Source organism: Lissotriton helveticus, chromosome 8, assembly GCF_964261635.1.
Source record: "Lissotriton helveticus chromosome 8, aLisHel1.1, whole genome shotgun sequence".
Taxonomy (NCBI): Eukaryota; Metazoa; Chordata; class Amphibia; order Caudata; family Salamandridae; genus Lissotriton; species Lissotriton helveticus.
In genome coordinates, this window is record NC_136069.1 from 25366692 (window position 1) to 25390433 (window position 23742).

At 53.9% G+C, this 23742-nt stretch overlaps 1 protein-coding gene across 1 annotated transcript in view; it reads left to right on the top strand.

The window, feature by feature from the left end:
* The first annotated feature begins 4793 nt into the window (after nt 1-4793).
* The window catches only part of LOC144772248 (uncharacterized), a 56483-nt gene continuing 37534 nt past the window's right edge, over nt 4794-23742 (top strand). Inside the window, 1 exon segment of the mRNA XM_078656464.1 lies at nt 4794-4876. The gene's annotated coding sequence lies outside the window, so the exon portion shown is untranslated.

Here is a 23742-nt window from a genome sequence, read left to right on the forward strand (position 1 = left end):
TCCTATTATCAACAAGTGTACAGTAGCCAAACCAAGATCTATTCATAGGACCTTTATAAACCGTACCTCAGCCTTTGACAGAGTAACATTATGGAACATCTTAGGGATCTAGGAATTCGACACAGACTTTGTTTATTTTCTGGAAAGGAATTTATTATCTAATTGCATTTATTTCCCTTCTGTAGGGAAGTTTTCCATTCTGTTAAACAGTCTTTTTGCCCACCCTGCAGGTCAGATGGGGCAATGACCCATGATCTGCCCCTCAACCCTGGAAGGGGGTGGGCAGAAAGCTGTCTAGGCCCCAGGGATTTCTTTTATTTAAAAAAAATAGAGGGTTGTGTGGTGCCCAAAATGGACCCACCCCTAATAAAAAGGTAAACAGTCTTTCAGCCCCACCGAGGGGCAGATGGGGCAATTGCTCCCGATCTACCCACCGGGGGGGTGGGTGGCACAAAGCCCACCAGGGAATACTTTTTTAAATACAAGTAGAGAGGTGGTGGCTAACCAGAATGGGTATGGGCAGGCCCCCACCCCTAATAAAAGGGTAAACAGCCTTTCTGTACCCATGGAGGGTCAGATGGGGGTCATTACACTGATCTGCACCTTCAGGGGGCAGAGAGTCCACTAGACGCTAGGGAATTATTTTGTTTAAAAAAAAGGGGAGTTGGCCAAGATGGCGGAGTGAGCAGACGTACTGCTCCTGAGCTCCCACCGCCGGCCTGATACAGCACCGGCCCGAGGGCCGTTACAGCTACGGTCGGCTCAAATTTAGGGGGCTGGAGAGGTTGCGGTGCCGGTGGGGGCCATCCTGGAGTGGAAACGGCGCCTGTAGATGCTTATTCTTGGGCATCAACCCTGACGAGAGCGGACAGCGCGCAGAGCCGGCAGGGCCACGCTAAAACGCTTGATAGCGGAAGGCGGGATGAAGAGAGTCTGGTGAGGCGGAGCCCGGATCTCCGAGCTGCCCGGGGAGCATGGCGACCTCAGACGAGACACCGGCACGCCGGCCGGGGCTGGTGCCGACGAAGCGGTCAGACTGTGGCTGCAGGACGCGGGTGAGGTGCCGTGGTGCGCGGCCCGCCGACCATTTTGAAAGAGAGGCGTACCGTACCTTGGGCCCGCGCGGGCCCATCAGCGGACTTTGGCGCTCCCCTGCTGGGATACTGCAATGGGGTCCCGGCGGAGCCCATGAGAGAGCTGTAGAGGCGGAAGGCGAGTGGCGGAGCAGCTGTGACTGGGTCCGGGCCTCTCCTGCCTCGACCGGGCCTGACAGACCACGAGGGCCCGGAGGAGGCCGGGCCTTGCGGAGCTCGGGTGCCCGGAGGAAGCTAAGGGAGGAGCAGATGATGGAGCCGACCCGGGAGTTGAGGCAACAGATAGAGGTGAGGCCGCCAGCTTGCTGCCAGCGTAGCCACGGCCTAGTCCCTAAGAGCCGTGGGACGGACTAGTAGGCCGGCTAAGTGGGCCTCGTGGGATGCGGCCTTGAGGCTGGTTGGTGACCCGGGAGCGGTTCTGCCGGACAGGGGCCGCACTGGAGGAGACCGCACTTGGAGGGGCAGTATAAACATGCCAGCGGGGTAGCGGAGGAGAGTCCGGGAAAGAGGGATCCAGGCCCGCCATTTGGAGACTGTGACTTGGCAGACGCCGGGTCCGAGCACCTACTGCAGATGGCCCTGCAGTGTCGCTAGCGCCCTCCTGCAGCCGAGCATTGGTGCAGCCACACCGTCACTTCCCGCATTGTGAGAGCCCAGGCAGGAGAGCTGAGGACTGCCATGCCGCAGCGCTGAGGGGGCAGGGGGAGGCCCCCCTGTCCCCAGACATTGCCTTGATTCCAGGCCTGGCCTAGGCCTAGACGGACGTCAAGCTTGGGAGTCACAATAGGGGACTAGATTGCGGCAGAGCTAATTGAGGCCTGATGTAATGGTTGGCCAGCAGAAGTGGTTGAAGTACCAGTTTGGAATAGCCAAGTACACCGACTGGGGAACGCCTTAAAGGTGAAAAGGGGCAACGCAGAGGATAATGGCGGAGGACGGTGGGTCGTCATTGGCTGTGAGGTCTTGACGACGACTCCAGAAGCGAGGTGGCCCCTGGGAGCAGCTGGTTAGGGTGAGGGTTTTGCGGTCTGCGGGATCCCTCAGACACCTGCGCTCTGTTGCCTTCTAATTGGGACACTGGTCGCCGCTAAGTGCAAATAGGGACTGGGCGCTACACCACAGAGGTTCTCCCACAGCATTTCTGGATCTAATTAAAGCGAGCTATGTCCTCCTCCAGGGGCCGCAGAGACAAGACCCTTAAAGACTTGTTTGCGAAGGCGCAAGCTGGACAGTTGGCTTCCAATATGGTGACAGGTGCCTCTGGCCCGACATCAGAACGTGTCGATGGCGCGGAACCCATGATGAACCTCAATTAATCTCCTCAAGGGCGTTTCAACTGTTTTAATGTCCACTCAAGACCACTACTAAGCACATTTCTAGTCTCATTACATGACAATACTTGTTTCGATCCTCTCACAATAAAGTGCCAATCATAATATTATACCTAGGATGTTGACATGTTACACATAAGCACAATACGAACACTGACATTTCAGATATTGGCAAACAGAAAACTTGGCAACTATGAACCCCTGATGCGGGGTACTTGGCAGGGCCGGGAGGGTGAAAGATGCCGAATCGACTGAAGCAGGACTGAGGCCCAGGCAGCTCTTCAGACTTCAGCAGCCCCTTCCCCTGACGAGGACTGATGAACTCACTCTCTGCCCCCCGGCACCTCCTCAGTGAGTCCAAGCTGAGAGGGAGGATCTCACAGGGTCGAGGTGTGGGACAAAGAGGAGGAGAATAGAGGAGGACAGGCAGAGGGGAGAATTGGAAAAGAGGAGAGGCTGCACAGGAGAGGAGAGAGAGATGGGAGGGGAGAGGAGAGGCTGCACAGGAGAGGAGGGAGGGGGAGAGGCTGCACATGAGAGGTGGGAGAGGAGAGGCTGCACAGGAGAGGTGGGAGGGGGAGAGGCTGCACATGAGAGGAGGGAGGGGGAGAGGCTGCACAGGAGAGGTGGGAAGGGGAGAGGCTGCAGAGGAGAGGTGGAAGAGGAGAGGGTGCACAGGAGGGTGTTGGAGGGGAGAGGCTGCACAGGAGAGGTGGGAGGGGAGAGGCTGCAACAGGAGAGGTGGGAGGGGAGAGGTTGCACAGGAGAGGAGGGAAGGGGAGAGGCTGCACAGGAGAGGTGGGAGGGGAGAGGCTGCACAGGAGAGGAGGGAAGGGGAGAGGCTGCACAGGAGAGGTGGGAGGGGAGAGGCTGCACAGGAGAGGAGGGAGGGGAAAGGCTGCACAGGAGAGGAGGGAGGGGAGAGGCTGCACATGAGAGGGGGAGGAGGAGAGGCTGCACATGAGAGGGGGAGGAGGAGAGGCTGCACAGGAGAGGAGGGAGGGGGAGAGGCTGCACAGGAGAGGTGGGAGGGGAGGGGCTGCACTGGAGAGGACGGAGGGGAGAGGCTGCACATGAGAGGGGGAGGAGGAGAGGCTGCACAGGAGAGGAGGGAGGGGGAGAGGCTGCACAGGAGAGGTGGGAAGGGGAGAGGCTGCAGAGGAGAGGTGGAAGAGGAGAGGGTGCACAGGAGGGTGTTGGAGGGGAGAGGCTGCACAGGAGAGGTGGGAGGGGAGAGGCTGCACAGGAGAGGTGGGAGGGGAGAGGCTGCACATGAGAGGGGGAGGAGGAGAGGCTGCACAGGAGAGGAGGGGGGAGGAGAGGCTGCACAGGAGAGGAGGGAGGGGAGAGGCTGCACAGGAGAGGTGGGAGGGGAGAGGCTGCACAGGAGAGGTGGGAGGGGAGAGGCTGCACAGGAGAGGTGGGAGGGGAGAGGCTGCACAGGAGAGGTGGGAGGGGAGAGGCTGCACAGGAGAGGAGGGAGGGGAGAGGCTGCACATGAGAGGGGGAGGAGGAGAGGCTGCACAGGAGAGGAGGGAGGGGGAGAGGCTGCAGAGGAGAGGTGGAAGAGGAGAGGGTGCACAGGAGGGTGTTGGAGGGGAGAGGCTGCACAGGAGAGGTGGGAGGGGAGAGGCTGCACAGGAGAGGAGGGAGGGGGAGAGGCTGCACAGGAGAGGTGGGAGGGGAGAGGCTGCACAGGAGAGGAGGGAGGGGAGAGGCTGCACGGGAGGGAGAGGCTGCACAGGAGAGGTGGGAGGGGAGAGGCTGCACAGGAGAGGAGGGAGAGGAGAGGCTGCACAGGAGAGGTAGGAGGGGAGAGGCTGCACAGGAGAGGTAGGAGGGGAGAGGCTGCACAGGAGAGGAGGGAGGGGAGAGGCTGCACAGGAGAGGTGGGAGGGGAGAGGCTGCACGGGAGGGAGAGGCTGCACAGGAGAGGTGGAAGGGGAGAGGCTGCACAGGAGAGGTGGGAGGGGAGAGGCTGCACATGAGAGGGGGAGGAGGAGAGGCTGCACAGGAGAGGTGGGAAGAGGAGAGGCTTGAGGGGGGGGGTGAAGGGTCCTCAGCCCGGGGGGGGGGTCATGCCTTGAAGGGGGGTGCAGAGTTCAGGTTGTCTGAAGGGGGGGGGGCTGTAGACTCTACCTGCGCAGACCCCTGCTCAGAGCCCTCTCCCCTCGGCCTGGGACGGTGAAGATGTCAATCCGAGGCCGGGGGTGACGTCCGGGGTCACGGGGTGAAGGTCACCGCACAGACCGAGGATCCTTCCACCCCTACAGCTGCTGGAGTCGAGGAAGCGGCCGGAAGTGACGGCATTCACTGCTGGTGCTGTCTCTGCCCGCGCTGACCGGAAAAGGAAATCACGAGCCACAGGGTTGAGAGTAACTGAAAGAGACGACGGACTGAGAAGCACAGACTGCAGTGACCCTTCCAGGCCCGTCCGAGGCTTCTGCTCAGGTAGGAGGCTGGGCCCCCGGGGCTTAAAACCATCTCCCCGGGCCGAGCGGAGCTCTTCTGGGCAGAGGCCTCTGCAGGGAGCCCGGCTCCGGGATGAGCTTTACCAGCGGTCTGCGGGGGCAGGAGGGAAGCCGCGCCCCTTTACCTGGAAGCAGGGCTTTGAATGTAGGGGGGAGGGGCAGGATGAGGGAAGCCGCGCCCCTTTAATTGTAAGCAGGGGTTTGAATGTAGGGGGGAGGGGCAGGATGAGGGAAGCCGCGCCCCTTTAATTGTAAGCAGGGGTTTGAATGTAGGGGGGAGGGGCAGGATGAGGGAAGCCGCGCCCCTTTAATTGTAAGCAGGGGTTTGAATGTAGGGGGGAGGGGCAGGATGAGGGAAGCCGCGCCCTTTTAATTGTAAGCAGGGGTTTGAATGTAGGGGGGAGGGGCAGGATGAGGGAAGCCGCGCCCTTTTAATTGTAAGCAGGGGTTTGAATGTAGGGGGAGCAGGATGAGGGAAGCCGCGCCCTTTTAATTGTAAGCAGGGGTTTGAATGTAGGGGGAGCAGGATGAGGGAAGCCGCACCCCTTTAATTGTAAGCAGGGGTTTGAATGTAGGGGGGAGGGGCAGGATGAGGGAAGCCGCGCCCTTTTAATTGTAAGCAGGGGTTTGAATGTAGGGGGAGCAGGATGAGGGAAGCCGCACCCCTTTAATTGTAAGCAGGGGTTTGAATGTAGGGGGAGCAGGATGAGGGAAGCCGCGCCCCTTTACCTGGAAGCAGGGCTTTGAATGTAGGGGGGAGGGGCAGGATGAGGGAAGCCGCGCCCCTTTACCTGGAAGCAGGGCTTTGAATGTAGGGGGGAGGGGCAGGATGAGGGAAGCCGCGCCCTTTTAATTGTAAGCAGGGGTTTGAATGTAGGGGGGAGGGGCAGGATGAGGGAAGCCGCGCCCTTTTAATTGTAAGCAGGGGTTTGAATGTAGGGGGAGCAGGATGAGGGAAGCCGCACCCCTTTAATTGTAAGCAGGGGTTTGAATGTAGGGGGGAGGGGCAGGATGAGGGAAGCCGCGCCCTTTTAATTGTAAGCAGGGGTTTGAATGTAGGGGGGAGGGGCAGGATGAGGGAAGCCGCGCCCTTTAATTGTAAGCAGGGGTTTGAATGTAGGGGGGAGGGGCAGGATGAGGGAAGCCGCGCCCTTTAATTGTAAGCAGGGGTTTGAATGTAGGGGGGAGGGGCAGGATGAGGGAAGCCGCGCCCTTTTAATTGTAAGCAGGGGTTTGAATGTAGGGGGGAGGGGCAGGATGAGGGAAGCCGCGCCCTTTTAATTGTAAGCAGGGGTTTGAATGTAGGGGGGAGGGGCAGGATGAGGGAAGCCGCGCCCCTTTAATTGTAAGCAGGGGTTTGAATGTAGGGGGGAGGGGCAGGATGAGGGAAGCCGCGCCCTTTTAATTGTAAGCAGGGGTTTGAATGTAGGGGGGAGGGGCAGGATGAGGGAAGCCGCGCCCTTTTAATTGTAAGCAGGGGTTTGAATGTAGGGGGAGGGGCAGGATGAGGGAAGCCGCGCCCTTTTAATTGTAAGCAGGGGTTTGAATGTAGGGGGGAGGGGCAGGATGAGGGAAGCCGCGCCCTTTTAATTGTAAGCAGGGGTTTGAATGTAGGGGGGAGGGGCAGGATGAGGGAAGCCGCGCCCCTTTAATTGTAAGCAGGGGTTTGAATGTAGGGGGAGCAGGATGAGGGAAGCCGCACCCCTTTAATTGTAAGCAGGGGTTTGAATGTAGGGGGAGCAGGATGAGGGAAGCCGCACCCCTTTAATTGTAAGCAGGGGTTTGAATGTAGGGGGGAGGGGCAGGATGAGGGAAGCCGCGCCCTTTTAATTGTAAGCAGGGGTTTGAATGTAGGGGGAGCAGGATGAGGGAAGCCGCACCCCTTTAATTGTAAGCAGGGGTTTGAATGTAGGGGGGAGGGGCAGGATGAGGGAAGCGCGCCCCTTTAATTGTAAGCAGGGGAAGGAATGTAGGGGGGGGCAGGATGAGGGAAGCCGCGCCACTTTACCTGGAAGCAGGGCTTCAAAGGGGGGGGAGGGGCAGGATGAGGGAAGCCCCACCCCTTTAATTTTAAGCAGGGGTTTGAATGTAGGGGGAGGGGCAGGATGAGGGAAGCCACGCCCCTTTAATTGTAAGCAGGGGTTTGAATGTAGGAGGGAGGGGCAGGATGAGGGAAGCCGCTCCCCTTTACCTGGAAGCAGGGCTTCAAATGGATGGGGAGGGGGGGGCTCTCATAGGGCGTTGACTGTGTAATAAACATGTCAGATAAAAGTCTCTCTGCTGCTTGACTGGTACCAGATATAATATGATGGGACAACTGGCATGCACTAAAAACTAGCCAAGACTATTGGCTTTATCAATTTAGATGAAGGAGGTATAACAACACCTATGTAATAAATAATAGTGAAAATGCTTCATTTGTGTAATCATGATACTGCGAAATAACTATACTACTCCATTAGAAACGTTAAAGAAAACTGTAAAATAGTTACTTTTATTTACTGTGGGCTTGAGAAAATGCCTAGAAGCCTGTAATACTTGGCAGCAGCAGCATTAATCAGTGCAAACCTGTTAAATGTAGATTCTTAGCTTGCGCTCTATCATACCTCCTGCTCCACTGCGCATGCCTACGGTGTGCACTTGCAGATCACTAGCTGGTGATCATGGTGTTCTATTCTTCGCTCTTTCCAGGGTTCTCTTATGGAATCCGGTGGGTGGAATGTGGGATTGCGGGAGGTGGAGCGGGGGCGAGAGAAGAGGGTTGGAGCCGGGACGGGAGGATGAAATGGTCGCGTGCTGTCCGTGTCTGGAATAATTGGGCCAGACTGGGAACTAGTTGAGTAAAACTTTATTTCGATGATTAAAAACCATCATAAAAATTCATTATACAAAATCATCAATTGGGAACTAAAACTGGCCCTGGCAAAGAGCTTGGATTGGCCCCGGGGGGAGGGGACCCTAGTGTGCTGCTTTTGTTGCAGGGGGGCGTTATTGCAGCTATGCTGCAAAACAGGCTCCTAGTAACAAAAACGGCCCGTGGGTCTAAAACCAGCCCCCACCCTGGAAATGCCAGGTGCCTGCTACGACTAGTCCGACCCTGCTGAATAAAGGTATTTTCTCCATCTCGTCTCTCCATGTTGGATATAACACGATTTGGCGAGGATCTGAAGAACCCTGTCATGCCCGCGTGATGGCACCTGGACGAGCCCATTAACATTTACTCTTTTCAGAGCAAGTATGCGCCGCGTTGCGCAGCGTCGGTGTTATTACCCAAACTGCTTCTGGCAGCGTACCTTCAACTCCAATTTTGTTGTGTTCAGCTTGCCGGCAATTTCTGCTGCCGTCAGATATACGCCGCCCAAAGATCACATGCACTTCTTTACAAGCCCAATTGACTCCAGATCCACTGTACGGCACGCATGGCAGCCATACTTTGGGAACAATTTTCTAATCACTGCTCTGCACGCTCCCTGTTCAAGCGCCAATTTGAAACTACATTACACTTAACACGTTCGGTGGCCATATTTTGAGACAACTTGCATCATTCTAATCCATTTGCATTTTGGCCTCAGTGTCTTTCAGTTTCTTTATATCATTTCTCACAGATAGGCACGTTAGTAGCTTCAACTATTGCCTATCATTCAGCGATAGGCACTCTCTGTTTTCACTGTCCTTGCGCCATAAAGTATCACTAGTATGGCAAATTATTTTACATATTCTAATGTTCAAGCCTTGGTGTCTCTCACGTTGTGCCTGGTGTACAAAAATTTAAATGGAATCAATGGTTTAAAAACGTTGAAAGCTATTTGAGAGCCATTGATGGTGACAAGTTTAATGCTAGAAGGAAGTTTGCACTCTTATGCAACTGTTTGGGTGCGGATGGGCAACGTATCTTTGATCATTTACCTAAGGCGGTTCCGCCTGCTGCAGCAGAATGGGATGCTGACATAGAAGCCATCAACAGACTTAAAATCCATTTCAAGGATGGCACTAGTACGACCCCACCAAGCTTGTCAGACACCTTGCTATACTATCAGCTTGAAGCCACCGTTAAGACGTTGCATGATACATCACCATACCCACCACCTACTCTGGCACCTCTGGAGCACCTGCTGACAGAACCATCACCGCGGAAACTAGTTACCCGCCTTTACACTAGGACACAACAAATGCACCCAGTAACACATCCACGTGCGCTGGCGATCTGGAACGCGAATCTTGAAACTCCAGTTACAATGGAACAATGGCTACTGCTATGGCCAGTTGGAACCACCGCCCCTCCAATTACAGATTAAGATTAATCTTTAAGTTCCTACACCAACTATATAGAACTCCAAGGCAGCTCCAAAAAATGGGACTAAGAGTAAACAGCAACTGCTGGAAATGTAGAGCACCAGATGCCACTTTTCTGCATTTGGCGTGGCATTGCCCGTTGATAGCGGAGTACTGGGGACAAGTGACCAAAACAGTGAGGAACATCACAGGGGTGGATATAGACTGCTCACCACTAGTGGGGATAATGGGATTTGTCAAAGAAATCCCCCAAGCTAACTGGCGCCTAACCGCGATGTTGGTATTACTGGCTAAGCGAGAGCTAACAAAGAAATGAGGAAGGAGACCGTGTCCTTCCACTGGCTCCTGGTTAAAGGATGTCCGTATTGTCAGGAGCAACTCTCCAATTTCTGTGAACTGATGCCCTTTGCTTCCAGGCCAAAAGACACATGGGCTCCACTTATAGATTGGCTTAGGCGTAGGGAAGCCTCAACTCCCCCATCGGACACAACCTCCTGGGGTAGAGTCGGTACTTAGCCTATACAACACAGGTCTCCAAACATGGCCTCTACATGAATGAGACTATGAGATATTAAAGGTTGAAATGAGAATGAGGCTGACCACACGTCATACACTATGTGAACTAAAGTGGATGCCCTACATATTCCATACTTAGAACGGAATTGTCAGTATGCCTGTAGCTACACATAAATGTAGATGATTGTAATAGGATATTATTCCTCTTGCATTTAATTGTCATGTTTGTTAGCTATGCTTAGACATATTACATGATGACAATATGCCAAGAGATGTGATGCTTCTCTATGTATGTCACAGTATCAATAACACTTTAATTAAAAAAAGGATGACACTAGTATGTTTGTTGAGAGGCACAGGTTTTTTACTATTAAGTAATAACCATTTGAGTCTATTGACACGTTTCCTGCTGAATTGAGAGTATTGGCTTTAATTTGTGAGTTTGATGGCAATCTAGATTATTATTTTAGGGATTAAATTGTTGTAAATTGCTACAACAAATGTTTTCAGGAGAAATTGTTGTGTTGTCTCAACCCCAACTTACATGAAACCTTGGAAATAGCCAGGGGAATGGAAGGATCAGTACAGGCGCCCAAAGAACTTAATAAATGCAAGGAGCTGGTGATTCATGAACATGTAAATGTGGTGGATGTTAAACCTAGGCCAAACAGTTTCCCACTCAAGGACAACAAGAAAAGTGGCAAGTCCATCAATATTTGCTTCTGCTGTGGTTCTTATTCGTATTTTGCAAATGCCAAAGTTTGCCCTGCTCTTGGGTAAAACTTGTGCAAAGTGCAAGAAAGTGGGTAATTTAGCCAGGGTGTGCAGGAATGTCCAGAAAATAGTGTTAGTCAAGGATGAAGAGTATGTTGGAAGTCCTAATGAATCAGCAGAGGAAGATTTGGACAAGAGAGTTGTATTATCCACCAACAGGTTTGAAACACGTCTTATTTTGCCAAGGGGCGGTGATCCTATTTGTGGCATTGGCAAAGTCATAGTAGGAGTTACGGGTAGGGTTAGTGGGTCACCTATCGCCATAATTACTGATGAACTATATTGGTCAAAGTGGGGGTTAATCCATTTGCTGCCTCCGGACATACGCACTGTAGCATGTGGAGGGCACAGTAATGATTTGTTGGGTTATTTTACAGATACACTTACATTTCAAGATAGGGCAATTGATACTAAAGCTTATGTTGTAAAAATAAGTTACAACATTTTGGGGTTTAAGGATCAAGGGGCGTTTGGCATGGTGCTGCATCCAAGCACCGACTGTCCTATTTCTTTAGTCAGTCCTGCCATTACTCCTTTGCCTAATCCAGTTAAGCTTCCTTTGCCCATTTTCAGTTTATTAGAGAAGTACAAAGTTCTGTTTGAGGACCGGTTGGGTGGGTCAAGGGTTTTAAGCATGACATTTTACTTAAGGACAATGCAGTACCAGTGGTTCACAAAGGCAGGAATGTTCGCTTAAGTGTGAGGAGTCAGTTGAAGACTCACTTAGCTAACCTGTGTACTGAGAAGTTCATTGAACCTGTTGAACTCCTCTCAGTGGATTTCTCCCATTGTTATAGCCAAGAAAAGGAATGGAGACATGAAACTCTGTATCAACCCCAAATCCTTGAACAAAAACATCCTGGTAGATTGCTTCCCTTTAACTAAGATTCGGGAGCTGTTAGCTCAAGTAGGTAGCACCAGGTTCTTTTCCACTATAGACCTCAGGGTGGCTTAATATCAAGTCATAGTCATACATTCTTATATAGCGCACAGTTCACCGCAAGGTCTCAGGGCGCTAACTAGTGGAACTAAGCATTGGTTCCAGGTCTCGCACAGCATTCAATACGCCTTTTGGGGCGTTTACATTTTTGTGTTTACCTTTTGGATTGACCTTAGCTGCCTCAAAACTGATTTTAGGCTTTTTGGGGACTGCAAGCCAGTGTTGGCCTATCAGGATGACATTTTGGTGTTTACCAGAACTCAAGAGTAACATTTACAGTTGTTGGATGAGGGTTTGGGGAAGTTGGGAGACCATGGGTTGTCGGTTAAAGAAACAAGTGCAGTTTTATGGTATCTGAGGTTAAATACTTGGGGCATGTCCTCTCCAGCACAGTTATCAAACCCAAGGCTAATTTGGTGAATGCAAATAAGTTCATTCCGGAGCCTGTGGATAAAGATCAATTGAGGTTCTTCCTGGGCCTTTGTGAGTATTACTCGAGATTCAGTGATAGTTTTGCTGTTCAAACTGAACCGCTCAGGAAACTTTTACGCAAGGAAGAAGCATTCGTATGGAGAGCAGAGGAGCAAGAGCCTTTTGTGGCTTTAAAGAAACTTATTGTGGAGGTTCCTGCCCTTTTTTCTTTCAGAGATGATATAATGTCCATTGTTACAGTAGACGCCAGTGGTGTGGGTTTGAGGGCAGTGCTTTCCCAAATGGTGAATGGAAAGGAGAATACAGTTTCTTTCACCTCTAGATGTTTTTCCCAAGCTGAACGTAATTACAGCAGTATAGAAAGGGAGGGTCTAGCTTGTGTCTGGGCTACCATGTAATTTGTGACATATCTGTGGGGTAGAAAGATTTTATTGGTCACGGATCACAAACCTTTAGTGTTTCTGTTGTCTGAGAAGAACCTGAACAAGGCTAGTCCCAGATTAGTGAGACTTCTTGCTTGTATGTACGAGTTCAATTTTGACGTCAGACACATCCCTGGATGTAAAAACACCAGAGCAGATTTTCTCTTTAGATGTCCAGTCCGTGATGGTGTTAGCAATTCAGAGGATCAGGTGGTGGAATGTGTGGTAGGAATGGTGGACTGATTCGTGGCTGCTGAATGGGCAGCATCGCTGCATGAATGGTATGAATATTGGAACCTGGACAAGTGCCAACCCAGGGTGAAGAAATTTATTGTGAGGGGTTGGCCAAATGAAAGAAATGTGAGTGATGATTTTAAACCTTACTTTATAGTCCAGGACGAAATGTCCATTTAGGACTGGTTAGTACTGTGGGCCCGTTTGGTCTGGTTGGCTCATCATGGCCATGTGGGCATGACCGGTACAAAGAAAAGGGTACGTTGTTTTTACTGGTGACCTGGCATGGACAGTGAAGCTGACTTGATCGCTGGGAGGTGCAGTGGTTGCAGTCAGGCGAACAAAACTCTGCAACTGAACAAAACTCCTTTATGTCCTGTTGAATTTCCGGGTGGTCCATGGGAAAAGTAGGGCATGGCTTTTGTGGGGCCCAGGTATGATCTGCCGTGTGACATGAGGGATGCTTTGGTGGTGGTCAATTATTTCTCTAAGTGGGTGGAGTGCAAGTTCATGAGGGAACCCAATACCATGGTTGTTGTCGATTTTCCTCTTCCGTTTTCAGAAGAGAAGGCTTGCCCCAAGCCCTTGTTACTGACAACGGAGTACATTTTAAATCATGGGACGAGTGAGGTCAGTCCACACAGGAAGCCCCTATGTTTTACCTTAAGTGAAACTGAGTATACCCTAAGGTAAATTAGTAAAGAAAAGGCGACAGGGCCGGTTGGCATCCCTGGAGATCTCTATCTATCTCATCCTGAGGTTTGAGTCCCTTACCAACCATAATCATTTGCTCATGCTGTCATGAAGGTTAGCAGAATGCCACCATCGTGGTTGGGTGCTTCCATCATACCAATCTACAAAAACGGTAGAAGGGATCAACCATCTAACTATAGACCCATTAGCCAAAAATATTTTGCCAATGGGTATTAACAAGGATGCAACTTGATTAGTTGATGTTCATATTTTGGAAGACACCCATGCAGGGTTCAGGAAGAAAATAAGCACCATTGATCAGGCTTTCTGTTTTAATGTGCTTTGCTGGAAATATGTCACCTTAGGAAAGACCATTTATATGTTGCTTTTATCGACCTGAGGTCGGCTTTTGATTTGGTCCTCAGGGATAACTTTTTGGAGGGTTTTGGAAGATTATGAGTTACCAGAAGACCTCCTATGGATTATCAGAATTCTGCGTACTGACACCTATGCACAAGTGAAGTGGGATTCCGTGGTGACCTAACATAAAAGATTCCAATCAGAAGGGGTGTCAACCAGTGCACTTGCCCAACTTTGTTTAGCATTTACATTCATGGGGAAGGCAAATGGGTCTCCCATATTGATCATGATGCGCCCAAAATTGCAGGTATCTTGCTTCCGATCTTTATGTTTGCAGATGATACCCTACTTGAGTCACCAGAAAGAACTGAATTAATTTACCACCTTTTGTAAAAATAGAGGTTTGGGAAATAAAGTCTACATTCCTGGAAATTAATGCTCATAAGACCTTTAAAGGGAAAATGAGGATTAATGGTACCCCGATAGAACAGACATCTCACTTTGATTATCTGGGAATGAGGCTGTCAGATTAATTAAAATGGGGGCAGCAAGTAGAGAAGAGCAAGGCAGCATTAAACCAGAGAGCACTTCTGATTAGAAGGAAACATGAGTCCACTGCATGAGGAGCTGTGTCGCCAGCATTAAAAACTCATAAAGCAATGGCGGTGGCGGCAGCTCTCTAAGGAGCAGAGATCTGGGGTTATATCAATTCATCCCCTTTAACAACAGAAGGGAACAAATTCATCAGAGGTCTTCTAAATCTGCCACAAAGTTTCCACATTAGTCCCTTTGAGATTTAACTTGGCACTTAATTGTATTCATCTGACTTCTCTTTTAAAATCATTGTTATTCTGGATGAGGGTATGGTCCACCCCGGGTGTTAACTCATTTGAAGTAGGCGCTTAGGGACCTGATTACATGTGATAATCAGGTCCCCACTGCTTGGTTGAACCTTCTCAAAAAGCAGGGTGATTTGCAGAATCTGTGAAGTCTGTGGAATACCCCTGAACAAGCCACTAAAGCTGCTAAGCAGACTTAAAAAAAATCCATTGGGAACAGGCTATGTTTAGAATATGGTTTGAGCATAGGGTGGGGTTCTTAACAGGGACGTTTTTGTCCCATAAATGCTCGCCTAGATTTGAAACCTATATGGATTGGATTTATCCTCCTGTGGCCAGACGCCTGTTCATCCAGTTTGGAGGTTTTAGCCAGCTTTTACTATCATTCACCACAAGCTGGGGGAAAATGGTGTGTGGACCTTAGTTTAGCCCTTTTTGTCCATTGACAAAGGAAACATAAGAGCATTTCCTTTTATTCTGCCCTAGATACTCTATATTCTTCGAAAAAATGGATAATTGCACTGTGTAAGATAGAAAGCATAAAACATTATTGGGAAACACAACGAAATTTGAAAAGCGACCTGAAAGAGTCAATAGTGTTTGCGGTTTCAAGCTTCCTACAGAGGGCCTGGACCATACGAGTGAAAAGACTTGCAGCTGGGAACTTGTGACCGTAATGAATGATTCTTGGTGTCTACTGCACAAAAAGGTTATTTTATCAGAAACACACCTTTTAATAAGCTCATACTGTTCTTATATTTGATTTTAAGAGCATGTGCCATTTTTAGGTCTCGTGCCTAGCGGTGCACTGGGCAGCCGTGCTTGTGCAGCGCGAGATATTTAGTGGATGAAAAATGGGGTATTCAGGCTGACCTAGGAATCGCACACGCTCGTGCGTGTGTGATTCCTTTTGTGGTAGGCAATTGGCCTCAGAGTGCGTCTTTTTATTAAATACGAACAAAGCGATACCAAAATGGATGATGGACGGAGCATTTGAGCAAATCAAACACTCACCCCCAGCCAAATGATCTGGGTTTAATCCATCATAATTTTTTAGCTCACTCCACCACCCCAGTTCAGACATGACTATATGCAAATCAGTCTGACCCTGTGCCTCATGGGAACAGTCCAGCCCGAACTGCCAAGCCATGTCTTCCCTCGACCGGAAACCAGCATCCTGGGACCGGTTTTTGGCTAATCAGCCGTCATCAGCCAGGCTAGCACCACTGGCGTGCTTTTTCTGAGCAACCTTTAAATGTCTACAAATACTTGCAATGAAGCATCGTGAAAGGATGTCAGTCCTCGTCTAGCCTCCTTGCATACCTAAAAGAAGTCTATGAGAGTTAATTTGGCAGTATGCTTCTCCCTATTTTGACCTTTACAATCTGCATAAATATATATTTGACTGGAACGTGTTTTGTTGCCAGATCCGTGTGAAATTCAGAACACGCCCCCTCCGCGCGTCATAGTGATGACTGGGGACGCGCCTTTACCATTATATATATGTATGTATGCTTATATTTCTGAAGTGCCTTTGTTTGCGTCACTCGTTTTAACGCCTTAATTGCGGCCGTTATTTCGGCGCAGTGCGGGCGTTCCATTAGGTGGGCGAGCTCCGTCGGCCATTGGCCGACGGTAGTGCCCCTGTCGAACGGGTTAAAAGGGTTCCACTTTCGTTTTTTATTCAGAACTTTCTGTGCTGCATTGTTAAGATTAGTGTTATACCATTCTCTAAAATGGCCACTCCGATAACACTAATCCTAACACAATGCAGCACAAAAAGTACTGAATGAAAAATGAAAGTGGTACCCTTTTAAAAAAATGCTCTCCATGACATATACTTTTCTCTTTTAGTGTAGGGTTTACATGCTCAGCGGTAAAAGCAGAAGGAATGTGTTAGACGGGGACCTGGAGGGTCGGCCGAGCACAAGGGGGAGAGGCCTCCGGTGAGGGCCGTCTCCAGCGATCGTACAGACAAGTAACTCCCCCCCCCACAGATGGACACCACACGAAGATAAGATTCAACACTCTTTATAGGCCGTTCTTGGAGTAAGGTAATACGGTACAGTGAGATCAGGACACGAGGATCCTCTCAATTCTAGTCTCTAGTAAGGGAAGGGGGTAGCGGGACAGTCTTGGTACCCACGGGTACTGCGATGAGACGGTGGTAGCTCACAATCCTCGAGCTCGGTGTTCGGACAGGTCGGACCGCGGCAGCGCCAGCAGGTCCCGAAGAGGTCGACGGGCCGCGGCAGCGCCAGCAGGTCCCAGCAAGGATGGTAGTTACAACGGGCCGCGGCAGCGCCAGCAGGTCCCCACGAAGATGATGGTTACAACGGGCCGCGGCAGCGCCAGCAGGTCCCACGAGGATGAAGGGTGCAGAAGGCCGCGGCAGCGCCAGCAGGCAGGACGATGGTTCACAGGGCAGGGCTGCGGCAGCGCCAGCAGTCCGTCAAGGATGAGTTACTCTCGGTGTCTCTCGACTCCAGGATACAACTGCCTTCCTGTTCTGGAGCTGCCTCAGTTATAGGTCTGGCGTTCTTTGATGTCCGGACCCTCGCTCTTGGAGGTCGGGAGGTCCGGGATGAGGGAGTCCAGACACCCAGCAGGGGGGTGGAGCCAGCGCCCGAGGAGGCTGGGGGTGATCAGCACCTGGCGGGAGAGGGCCATCAACACTTCTTACTCCCATTGACCTGCCAAGTGGTCCGTTCACCTCCTGGGGGGATGGTGGTGCCGGGATGTCGGGGCTTGGCCAGGCCCAGGGTTGGGGTCGAGCTGAGGCCGCGCGGCCGCGTGATGCCGTGTCCAAGATGGCGGCTGGGCCGGGCAATGGTGCTGACGGTGGCCCGGGCCCGTGACACAGGGACATCCGGGGGCAGGCGCCCCATAGGGGACGGGTTGCTGGTTGGTTCTGGGGGTAGCACCCGGAGAGCCGGCGTCTGGTCTCTGTCATGCGGGGAGGGAGCGAGCCCGTCATGGGGCCTGTCCAACATGCGTCCCCCCCAGCTGAAGGCGGGGAGAGTCACCCATCCTCCTGGGGACTCTCCTCGTCGAGGCGGAAAAAGCGGGACAGGCCATCCGCGTTGGCGTGGTCTTGGCCAGGGCGATGCTCCACAGTGAAGTCCATCCCCTGCAGGGAGATGGACCATCGCAGTAGTTTGGGATTCTCCCCCCGCATTTGCATTAGCCATTGCAGGGGCCGATGGTCTGTTTGTACCCGGAAGTGGGTGCCGAAGAGGTAAGGCCGGAGCTTCTTGAGGGCCCACACTACAGCGAAGGCCTCCCGTTCAATAGTGCTCCAGCGCTGCTCTCGGGGCAGTAGGCGTCTGCTGATGAAGGCCACTGGTTGGTCGACTCCCTCGGGGTTCAGTTGGGAGAGGACGGCCCCAATACCATGGTCGGAGGCATCGGTCTGAACGATGAACTCGCGGCTGTAGTCGGGGGCCTGGAGCACAGGAGCGGTGCACATGGCGGCCTTCAGCTTCTCGAAGGCCGCTTGACAGTCGGGCGTCCAGTTGACTCTTTTTGGGTGGTTCTTCGATGTGAGTTCCGTGAGGGGCCCCACAATGCTGCCATAGTCCTTCACGAACCGCCGGTAGTATCCGGTGAGTCCCAGAAAGGCTCGGACCTCTGTTTGTGTTTCGGGGGGTTGCCAGGACTGAATGGCAGCTACCTTGAGTTGAAGGGGGGCCACCAGACCGCTCCCCACTTGGTGTCCGAGGTAGGTCACGGACCCCTGGCCGATTTGGCACTTGCTGGCCTTTATTGTGAGGCCGGCCTGTTGGAGGGCCTGCAGGACTTCTCGGAGGTGGTGGAGGTGGTCTGTCCAGTGGCGGCTGTATACCGCGATGTCGTCCAGGTAGGCGGCGCTGAATTCTTCGAGGCCCGCCAACACCTGGTTCACCAGTCTTTGGAAAGTGGCTGGAGCGTTCTTCATGCCGAATGGCATCACTCTGAAATGGTAGTGCCCATCCGGGGTGGAGAAAGCGGAGCGTTCTTGGGCCCTGGGGGTGAGGCCGATCTGCCAGTAGCCCGCTGTCAGATCGAAGATGCTCAGGTAGCGGGCTGCCCCCAGGCGGTCGACTAGTTCATCTGCTCGGGGATAGGGTGAGCGTCGGTTCGGGTGACCGCGTTCAGACCCCGATAGTAGATGCAGAATCGGAGTTCAGGTGTGGTGCCCGGGGCCGCGACCTTGGGGACCAGGACGACCGGGCTGGCCCAGGGACTGTCCGAAGGTTCGATGACTCCGAGGGCGAGCATCTTGGAGACTTCTTCTTGGATGCAGGTTCGTACCCGATCCGGTACTCGGTACGCCCGGTGTCGGACAGGGGGACTGTCCCCGGTGTCCACGTCGTGCAGGCACCAGGAGGTGACTCCGGGTGCGAGAGAAAACAGGGTTGCGAACGGTAGCAGGAGGGCCAGACACTCTTGACGCTGCTCCGGGGTCAGGGCCTCGGAGAGTCGGACCCCGTCCACCGAACCATCTCTTTCACGGGACCTCAGTAGGTCAGGGAGGGGCTCGGAGTCTCTTTCTGCGCCACTGTCGGTAGCCATCAGCAGGCTGAGCTCTGAGCGCGCGAAGTGTGGTTTGAGTCTGTTGGCGTGGAGCACCCGTAGGGGGTTCCGGGGGGACTCCAGGTCGATGAGATAGGTGACGGGGCTCTTGCGCTCGATCACCTTGAAGGGCCCCGTCCATTTGTCCTGCAAGGCGCACGGTTCGACGGGGGACATCACCCATACCTGCTGACCCGGTTCAAACTCGATGGAGGAGGCATGTTGATCGTACCACTTCTTCATGTCCTCCTGACTGGTCTCAAGATTGGCTTTGGCGATCTCCCTGAATCGCCGGGTCTGATTGCGGAGGGTCAGGAGGTACTTGTAGACGTCTGGAGGGGTCTTCAGGGGGGCCATTTCCCATTCCTCCTTCACTAGGCTGAGAGGCCCGCGAACGGGGTGTCCGTACAGGAGTTCGAAGGGGCTGAAGCCGAGGGACTTCTGGGGGACTTCTCGGTAGGCGAAGAGGAGGCACGGTAGTAGCACGTCCCACTGGCGGCGTAGGGGTTCTTCTAGTCCCATGATCATCCCCTTGAGAGTGCGGTTGAACCGCTCAACCAGTCCGTTTCCCTGGGGGTGATAGGGGGTTGTGAATCGGTAGGTGACCCCGCACTGCTGCCAGAGGGATTTCATATACTTTGAAATGAAGTTCGTACCCCTGTCGCTGACGACTTCCCGGGGGAAGCCCACTCGAGAAAAGATCCCCATTAAGGCTCGACCCACTACTGGGGCTGTTATAGTCCGAAGGGGGACCGCCTCAGGATAGCGGGTGGCGTGGTCCACCAGGACCAGGATGAAGCGATGCCCTTGTGCTGTTCGGGGGTCCAGGGGCCCCACAATGTCTATCCCCACCCTTTCGAACGGGGTGGTCACCACGGGGAATGGCTGTAGGGGTGCCTTGAGTTTGCGGCCGCTCTTCCCGCTGGCCTGGCTGGTCGGGCAGGACCGGCAGTGGTTGGAGACGTCATTTCTCATTTTGGGCCAGAAAAAGTGAGTCACCAGGCGGTGGTAGGTTTTGTCTTGCCCCAGGTGCCCGGCCAGGGGGACATCATGGGCCAGGTTCAACAGGAAGTCTCTGAAGTGGAGGGGCACCACCAGCACTCGACCGGCCCCCAGCTCTGCGATTCTTTGCTCGCTGTACAAGAGATCATTGTCCCAATAAACCCAGTGGGCCCCGGTGGTGTCTCCTTGGCCCTGGACGAGCGCTTGCTGTCGCAGTCCCTCGAGGGAGGGACAGGTCTTTTGCTCCTGCCGGAATTGTTCTTGGGTGGGCCCCCCTTCTTGACGCCACTGAGCCAGGTCGGGAAGTTCGGGGGGCTGTGCGGACCCCTCTGGGGTTGGTTCCGGGTGATCGGTATGGATGGAGTCTTCTTCTGGAGCGATCGGGGGCGGAGGTGCTGACCATTCGGGTTCTTCTGGTCTAAGGATGGTGCGGGTGGCCATGGACCGGGTGGTCACGCACGCCCAGTCCGGGAGACCCAACATCCCCAGATGCTCTCGTCTTTCAACAGCTGCCCACGGGGAGCTCTCGAGATCGTTCCCCAGGAGGCAGTCCACGGGGGCATCGTCGCGGACAGTTACTTTTAGCATGCCGGACACTCCTCCCCATTCGAAGGGGATGCAGGCCATCCGACACAGGCTCTCCGAATTGTCTGCCGATCGGACGGGGCAAAGAACGTTTGGCAGGATTTGTTCTGGGGTCACCAGGTGACAACGGACGGCCGTCACACTGGCCCCGGTGTCACGCAGGGCTTCGGCCTTGCGCCCATTTATGCTCACCCATTGGCTGTACTTCCGAGTGTTGGCGGGCAGGGGAGTCCGCGGGACCATGTCTCTTCCTCCTAGGCAGGCCAGGGTCATGGCGGCGGGTTCCCACTCGAACTGCTCCGACTCGTAGGCTTCAGGGTCTTCGGAGACTTGTTCTTCTCCTAGGGCGGCGGCCGCCACCTGGCGGGGCCCGGGAGCCTGGTTCTTCGGGCATGTCGGTTCACTGGCATAGTGGCCGACTCGCTGGCATCGGTGACACGTAACGTTGGCTCGGAACCCCGGGCGCATCGGGGGGTTTCCCCGGCCGGCTGGGGGCGGGGTGTTGTTAGCGGGAGTGACCGGGACAGCGTCCCTGCCCCGGCCCTGTCCTCCTCCTCGGGGACGATGCTGACCTTGGTTGGTTCTGTTCTGCTCGTTCGGCCCACTCCGGGCCACTCGGGTGCTCTCCCACCGGTCCGCCTCGGTGGCGAGCTGCCGTGGTTCAGTCAATTTACTGTCGAGGAGGTGCTGCCTGAGCTCGACGAAACAGTTGTTGGAGAGGTGCTCCCACACAATGAGATTGAAGAGTTGTTTGTAAGTGGTTACGTGGTTACCCTTGATCCATCCCTCGAAGGCTCGGCTGAAATAGTTCACGTATTCCACCCAAGTTGAACCGGGGATCCGGGTGCAGTTGTGGAACCTCTGGCGGTACATTTCGGGCGTAAGCCCATAACGACTGAGGAGGGCGGCCTTCATGTGGTCATAGGACGTCATTTGATGGTCCGGAAGCTGCAGCAGGGCATCACGGCCCTCGTTGACGAATCTCCCCCATAGACCGGCTCCCCAGTCACTTCGAGCGATCCGGTGGGCAGTCATGGCGATCTCATAGGCCTTGAACCACTGCTGTATGTCGTCATTTCGGTGGTATTCTCGGACCACATCCTTGGGGATGTGGACCTTCTGCTCGATAGTACCCGGGGAGCGCGGTGGCTCGGGCACCCCTAGGTTTTTGTTCAGTTTGCGCATTTCTTTCGCTGCTAGCTTGCACTCGTGTTCGTATGCCATTCTTTTTTCTTCGAGATCCCTCTGTCTCTGTTTTTCCTCTCGCTCTTCTCTGAGCCGTAAGTGTTCTAGGTTTATTTTTTGTTCCGCCAGTTTCAATTCTCCGTCTAATTTGAGCCGTGCCAAGTCTAACTCGCGTAGTCTATTTTTTTCCCGCTCCTGGATCTCTTCTCGGGAGGGACCTGTTCTCCGTTCTTCTGTCAGGGTGGTGTTGACTTCCGGGGCTTCGAGGTCCCGGGGGGTGGCGGTATTCGTCTCTGTCCAGGCCTCTAGGGCGTTTTTGAAGTCTTCTTTTGTGCTTAGCCCGGTGGTAGCAATGCCTAAGTCCATGCAAAACTGTTTTAGCTCTCGGTGGTTGTATTCCTCCAGTTTTTCCATCTGGAACTTCTCTGCAGATCCGCTCTCTTTGGTCGTCATTGTGGTTTAGTCGTAGGGTGAGTTACTATCTGTACGGTACGCGTTGGTTCGGATCGCGCCGCTGGCCACCAATGTTAGACGGGGACCTGGAGGGTCGGCCGAGCACAAGGGGGAGAGGCCTCCGGTGAGGGCCGTCTCCAGCGATCGTACAGACAAGTAACTTCCCCCCCCACAGATGGACACCACACGAAGATAAGATTCAACACTCTTTATAGGCCGTTCTTGGAGTAAGGTAATACGGTACAGTGAGATCAGGACACGAGGATCCTCTCAATTCTAGTCTCTAGTAAGGGAAGGGGGTAGCGGGACAGTCTTGGTACCCACGGGTACTGCGATGAGACGGTGGTAGCTCACAATCCTCGAGCTCGGTGTTCGGACAGGTCGGACCGCGGCAGCGCCAGCAGGTCCCGAAGAGGTCGACGGGCCGCGGCAGCGCCTGCAGGTCCCAGCAAAGATGGCAGTTACAACGGGCCGCGGCAGCGCCAGCAGGTCCCCACGAAGATGATGGTTACAACGGGCCGCGGCAGCGCCAGCAGGTCCCAGCAAGGATGGTAGTTACAACGGGCCGCGGCAGCGCCAGCAGGTCCCCACGAAGATGATGGTTACAACGGGCCGCGGCAGCGCCAGCAGGTCCCACGAGGATGAAGGGTGCAGAAGGCCGCGGCAGCGCCAGCAGGCAGGACGATGGTTCACAGGGCAGGGCTGCGGCAGCGCCAGCAGTCCGTCAAGGATGAGTTACTCTCGGTGTCTCTCGACTCCAGGATACAACTGCCTTCCTGTTCTGGAGCTGCCTCTGTTATAGGTCTGGCGTTCTTTGATGTCCGGACCCTCGCTCTTGGAGGTCGGGAGGTCCGGGATGAGGGAGTCCAGACACCCAGCAGGGGGGTGGAGCCAGCGCCCGAGGAGGCTGGGGGTGATCGGCACCTGGCGGGAGAGGGCCATCGACACTTCTTACTCCCATTGACCTGCCAAGTGGTCCGTTCACCTCCTGGGGGGATGGTGGTGCCGGGATGTCGGGGCCTGGCCAGGCCCAGGGTTGGGGTCGAGCTGAGGCCGCGCGGCCGCGTGATGCCGTGTCCAAGATGGCGGCTGGGCCGGGCAATGGTGCTGACGGTGGCCCGGGCCCGTGACACAGGGACATCCGGGGGCAGGCGCCCCATAGGGGACGGGTTGCGGGTTGGTTCTGGGGGTAGCACCCGGAGAGCCGGCGTCTGGTCTCTGTCATGCGGGGAGGGAGCGAGCCCGTCATGGGGCCTGTCCAACAGAATGTGAACATCATGCAGCACATACGGAAAGGGAGGCAGGAGTCAGTTACTCACTGCCCAAAATCCGGATGTGACCTCACGCGCCGCGGCGGTGGATTCGTCCGACGGAGTTTGTGGAAGTGTGCTCGCATCGCCGCTGCAGCAGTGATGCCTCAGGTGCTGCTGGCTGGCGCTACACATAACCCACCAGGCAGCCGCTGGTCAACGGACGGCAGCGCGTCCTCTCGCTGCACTGTACTGTCCTGTCACACTCCGGAGCACGATGATCATGGCTCACCGGGTCACCCGCGGCGCTGATG